General features: G+C 31.7%; 1 long non-coding RNA gene across 1 annotated transcript; it reads right to left on the bottom strand.

The window, feature by feature from the left end:
* Nucleotides 1-805: 805 nt before the first annotated feature.
* LOC114479852 (uncharacterized) lies at nt 806-4465 on the bottom strand. The gene is made up of 3 exons (XR_003676025.1): nt 4331-4465; nt 2533-2597; nt 806-974 (listed from the first exon to the last, which is right to left on the bottom strand). It is a non-coding gene; the product is annotated as an uncharacterized LOC114479852 (long non-coding RNA).
* Nucleotides 4466-6876: the final 2411 nt, after the last annotated feature.

Below are 6876 nucleotides of genomic sequence, written 5' to 3' on the forward strand. Positions count from 1 at the left end.
ATTACCAGCAACTCACAAAAAGACAACAAAAAAATATACTGAATAATAAAATAAACAGAAAAACAACAAAGAAATACACAAAATGACACACTAAGAGAGAAAAATACTAATACCAGCAACACATAAAATGAAAAAGACACTAAATGAGAGAAAAACACACAAGATCACTACAACATACATAAAAAACAACAGAGAAACATACAAAATTACACAAGTATCAACCAAATGACACTAAAAACACACACAGATAATAATCTAAAATAATACCAACAAAATACACAAAATGACAACAAAAACACACAAAATAAGAGAAAAATATACGGAATAATAAAAAGAACAGACAAATAACAACAAAATACACAAAATGACACAAAAACACACAAAAGTATGATAGAAATCATCTTGATTGGAACATGAACTGAAAATACAAAGGTCGGTCTTGGTTCCCCACCAGGTGGGAGTGACAGGAAATGATAAAAACTATAGAAATAAATCTATTCAGGAGGCTCTAAATACTATTTCATTCCATTTATTTACAAAAAAAGGTTCTTTAAAATCTGTGTTATCACCCATTCATTCCATCATGATGCTCAATAGTTGTTTTTTTCATAGAATTCTCAGCAAAATATTATAGTCAGAGATAAGGGGAGACTTGGATTCAGGAAGTGTGTGTGTGTGTGTGTGTGTGTGTGTGTGTGTGTGTGTGTGTGTGTGTGTGTGTGTGTGTGTGTGTGTGTGTGTGTGTGTGTGTGTGTGTGTGTGTGTGTGTGTGTGTGTGTGTGTGTGTGTGCAGGTCCTACCGTTGTCCTGAGCAGCAGTGTGTGTGCATCGCTGAGCGAGGTATGTGTGCACGTGCTCTTCACTGCCCACTCAGGCATCCAGTAGAGTAAGAGCAGCAGCAGTCCACCGGAACAAACCCCTCCTAAACCCACCAGGATCAGCTTCCACAGACAGGGTCGGAACCCAAAAACCTCCTGGAAATAAAAAGGACTTATTCTTTAGCTGCCTCCAAAACTAAATGCACAAAATTACTTCTAAAACACAAAATAACAACAACAAAAACACAAATTGACTCCAAAAACACGACAAAAATACAAAAACTGGCTCCAAAAACATGCAAAACAACACAAACAAATTAGAGAAAACTACCAAGCTGCAAAAAAAAGCCTGAATTGGCTCCAAAAGCAGCACAAGATGACTACAAAAAAAACACAAAATGAGAGAACAATATACAAAATAATAACAGAAAAAAAGACCAAACTTGAACAAAATTATACTGTCAACAAAAATACACAAGAAAAAACTCCAAAAACACAAAAGCACAACAAAAATGATAGAAAAATATACAAAACCACAACAATAATACACAAATTATCTCCTACAACACGCAAAACAACACCAAAAACACGAACAAATTACATAAAATTACAAAACTATAACAAAAAACCTGAAAAACCTCCAAAACCACAAGATGATTACAGAAATACACACAAAAACAACAACAAAAAAGCTCAAAACAACAACAAAAAAACCTCAAAACAACAACAAAAACAATCAAAATGAGAGAAAAACAGACAAAAATAGAAAAATTGATTCAGAGGATGCACAAAACAGCAAAAATACAAATAAATAAAAGAAACAAGTAACAAACAAAAATATACAAACCGACAACAGAAATACACACAAGAAAACTGAAAAACACACAAAGCAACAAAAAAAACACATTTAATAAGAGAAAAATATGCAAAACCACAACATTGATACACATATTAACTCCAAAAACATGCAAAATAACATATAAAACAAACAAATTACAGAACATTATGAAACTAAGACAAAAATACACAAAAAGGCTCCAAATGAATGACAATATTACTATAAAATAACAGAAAAACACTCAAAACTACAACAAAAACTTACAAAATGAGAGAAAAATATAAAAAATTATAGAAAGAAAACTTGAACACAAATGTACTGACAACAAAAAATTACAAAACACAAAACAAGAATGACAGAAAAATATACAAAACCCCAACAATACACAAATTGACTTTAAAAATATGCAAAACAACATCAAAAACACAAACAAATTACAAAAAATTACAAATTGCAAAAAGAACCACAATATGAGTACAAAAATACACAAAACAAAAAACACTCAAAACAAAAAAAAAACATACAAAAACACAAAAATTAATTCAGAGAACACATAAAACAAAAAAATACAAACAAATAATAGAGAAAAATATACTAACCAACAACAGAAATACACAAAAAAAACTCAAAAACACACTAAAAAACAATAAAAACATACAAAATGAGAGAAAAAATACAAAATGAAAACAAAAATACACAAAATGACTCCGAAAACTCACAGAACAACAAAAACACGAATAAGAGAGAAGAACAAAAATACTCAAAATGCCTCCAAAAATAACACACAAAACTACAGAAGAATAACAAAATTACATATCTGCAGTTACAAATCATCACGAAAAAGTCATAAATCTCAGAAATTGAAAGTGGTGTCACCATCTGGTCCTCGGACCCCAGGTTGATTATCTTCACGTCTTTTGTCCTCATTGTAAATATTCGTTCTGAAGCAAAATAAAGAAAAGAACTAAATCCTTTTTATAGGGCTTCATGGATGAACAAACACCAGCACAGATTAGAACGTTTTTGATTAATCGCCAAGATCATCAATAAAATAACAAATTGTAAATCATGTGTTTTAAACATTAAAGCCCTGATCTCCAACAAACAACCACAGTGGGTTTAAAGCTGACAGTTTTATTCAGACTATGCTGAGAAACGACGTGTAACAATAATGAGAATTGGTTCAGGTTACATGATGACAGAAACATGAGCCTGACTAAAGGGACTAAACTAAACACAGCTTTATTAACACTGAGTTACATTATTCAAGCTGTTATTGACAACATGACAAGCTACAAAACCTTTGCACCCTGAACACATGTTTATGAGCAATAAATAAGAAACACATGAGTCATACATGGTCTGATTTGTATAGACGTCCACAAATACCGTCATTAATTTAGCTTCATAATCAAGCTGTGAAACAATGAAAGAAAGGAAGCAGCAATCAAACAGGTTATAACATGTTATAAATGACCAACACAAGGAAATCTCCAGTTTACAGATGAAAAAATTACGTAAAAAGATAAAAAAGGAACTGATATGTTATGCAGGTGTGAGAAATTTGAAGATCCCACTGCCATTCAATACATTGTTCAGAGAACGTTTATACAAAACAGAAATATTTCCTCCGTAAAACCTTCATCCTAAATTTAAAAAAAATTTAAATCAAGATTTTTCGTAGAACGTTCATACAAAAAAAGGGTTTATCGCAGAACATTCATACTGAAATATACATTTTTAAAAGACTTTTTTTTATTAAATTCAAAATAATTAAAAATAATAATTCCGTAGAATGTTTTTATCAAAAGATTTTTTGTAGAATTTTCATTCTAAGAAAAAAAATGTCCATAGAACATCCATGCTAAAAAATATTTAGAAAGATTGTTCACAGAAATATTCATACTAAAAAACTATTTAGAAACATTTTTCATAAAATAGTCATACTAAAACACTATTTAGAAACATTTTACACAAAATATTCATTCTAAAATTTTAAAATGTAAAGATTTTCCGTAGAATGTTCATTCTAAAAAATATTTTTCCTAAAACATTCATAATAAAATAAAATAAACGTAAAAGATTTTAACATTAAAAAGGTTTTTCAATAAACATGCATAATAATATAAAAATTATTTAAAAGATATTTAATCAAACGTTCATACTTAAAAACATGTACATATTTTTCGTAGAATGGTAACACTAAAATAAATGTGATTTTTTTTTTTTTTTGTAGAAAGGTCATTCTAAAAAATGTTTCATTTTATGTAGGACGTTCACATTTTGCAAATTTATCAGAAAATATATTCAGTATTTAGCATTTTTTTTTATTTCTCTTTTTCTAATTCTCAGGGTAGTCATAGCAGTGACTTTTGAAGTATTATTACTAAATAATTACAGTATTAAGATGTTTTGGGTTTTTTTACAAATATAAATCCATAAATAATCAGATGTTTTTTCTAATTTATATTTGATGTAGTAGTTAGAGAAGTGTAGATTGAACTTGTACCACCTATTGATCGTTGTTTATCGGTTGAATGAATAGATAATGTACATTGTCACACACAAAAAATGGAATTAAATCTAAGTTTTCTCGCTTTTTTACCGGTTTTAAATATGAAGTCTTACATTGTTCAGGTGTTTATGTAGTGAAAGTTAAACTTACTTTACTTACTGTAATAAACACACACGGGGGGAGTCTCGCGGAGGTCTGCAGCTCCACGTGCACGTGCACGGTGAGATATATCACATCACAAGCAGCGGGTGGATCCACGCGCTACGAGCAGACAGTGCACACCGGGCCGTCCGTGCACGAGCAGGAGGAGGAAACAGGAAGTGAGGTCACCGTGGACTCGACTCGAGCGCTGCTGTGGGATGACTTTACAAAAACTTCTGCAAAGGATTAGAATATATCTGTAACTTTATGACCAAACGCCTTCCATCGTCGTTTCTCTGAGCATCAGATGTGGGAAACAGGTGGCCCGGGGGCCATATGCGACCCTCGGTCTAATTTTCTGTGGCCCCAAAGTAAATGCAAAAAAATGACTCCAAAATCACACAAAGGGGCAATAAAATACACAAACTGACAAATAAACTCCAAAAACCCACAACTACAAAAATGTGGGAAAAATATACAAAACGGCAACAAAAAAAGATTCTGAAAAAACCTACTAGACATCTACAAAAGTCATAGAAAAATAACTAAAATGATAACAAAAATAGCCAAACATGAGTCCAACAACCCAAAATGACCATAAAATAAACACAAATTCTTAAAAAAAAAAAAAAACCATGACAACTTCAAAAATAACTCAAAGCACACAAAAGGACAAAAATAAATACACAAAAGGAAAACTAAAATACACAAAACGACAACAAAAATGACTCCAAAAACACAACCTGACAACATAAATACACAAAAGGAAAACTAAAATACACAAAACACACTGGCGGCCTGTACGACGAAGCTAGATTTTCTCTTATCACGCTAACACGGCGCTAAATCACCGTGGTAACTTAGGCTAAACGACTAACCTGGTCGGGACCAGATTTCTGGCGAGGATGTGAGCGGGTACTAAAGTCCCGCCTCCTGACCAATCAGTTCTCTTTGAAAACGACTTGTCCAATAAAAGGAGGATCATTCTTTGAACACGTCTCTGTGTGGATCTGATGTGACAGCTGAGAGATAGCGAACACATTTATTTAAAAGAATTACTCCTCAATTGTGGCGTAAGTTGTTCTCCACAGTTTCTTTGTGATTGTGATTGGTCTGACGCTGTAATCTCCTCCTCTGTCACTGTCAAATATCTTGTTTTGGCCAGGAAACTTCCCTCTTTTCCGCCATCTTTCCGTATTAGTATTTTCCCATCAATATACCGTATTTTAATGTAATAATAATTTAAAAATACATAAATACAAACATTTCTCTGCCTTACTAAACTGAACACTGTCACTAGCCTCATGAGAACTTCCACCTGAAGCAGCCTGAGTGACAGTTCTCACGAGATTAGTGTCGACAGTGGCAACAAACCCAGAAACAACTAAACAAATGAAAAAAAAAAAAAGAACTTGTGTAAATACATTGTAAAATGTGACAGAGAGTTTATCTTCCTAAAGACCATCAGGATGTGGCACAGTTACACATTCTGTAAGATTAATAACTGAGATTTTAACGTCTATCACGGGAGAAGGAAACACGTAAGTCACCATGAAAAATCATCCAATTACAAGCTCCACAAATATACACTGTTTATAAAGTGTTAAAGAATGTAAAGTCTGTAATAAATGTGTCTAATATTAAGTCATTAGTGAATACCAGAGAACCACATGAGTGAGCATGAGAAATTATAAGAAAATATGTAATGAAATAAAATGTTAATGTCTAACTTAAAGACAAGCAATGTGAAATTAACAGTAAATATGCAACGTGTTGACATGTATATTAACTGTAAGTTTATTAAATAAACACATGTGCTTCATATACACATTTATGTTTTTATTTAGGCTGTTTTTTAATTTAAGAATTAAGGAATTAAGGGTGGGCGATTTATCGAGATTCAAGATGTATCGAGTTATCTATTTTAGTGATATGGAAACTACAATAGCGCATATATTGATAAATATATATATATGTATATATTATAGCTTATTTTGTATCAAAATACTTATTTTAGAAGTCACTGCTTTTACTTTTCAGAACAGCATGTAAAGCACAGTTAGATGTATCAGTGAGTGCATTCTAACCATCCCCCCTAAAACAAGCCACACTGCAGAACAGAATGCACTCACACGTGCTGTCCCTTACAGGTTGTGCAGCTGTTTGTTAATAAATGAGCCTGTGTAGCATTTTGCATCAGCAAATTTAACTCAGAATTGTCTTTCTGGTCAGACTTCATTTGAAATTAAATTATCAAGATTTATATGGTATATCATTATTTTGAGAAAATATATTGAGATATTAATTTTTGTCCATATCGCCCAGCCCTAGTAGTATAGGCCCTAAAAGGTGAAGAATCACAAAAGGACACAACAAATACACTAAAGATAACACATATTGAATGACAACAAAATTACACAAAAAATTAAAATACACAAAACAACAACAAAAAAGACACCAAAAAGTTAAAAACATAAAAGGACAACAAAAAATTACACTCAATAAATTTAAACTACACAGAACAGCAATACAAATTAGTCTAAAAACATATATTGATAACAAAA

Source organism: Gouania willdenowi, chromosome 17, assembly GCF_900634775.1.
Source record: "Gouania willdenowi chromosome 17, fGouWil2.1, whole genome shotgun sequence".
Lineage (NCBI taxonomy): Eukaryota > Metazoa > Chordata > Actinopteri > Blenniiformes > Gobiesocidae > Gouania > Gouania willdenowi.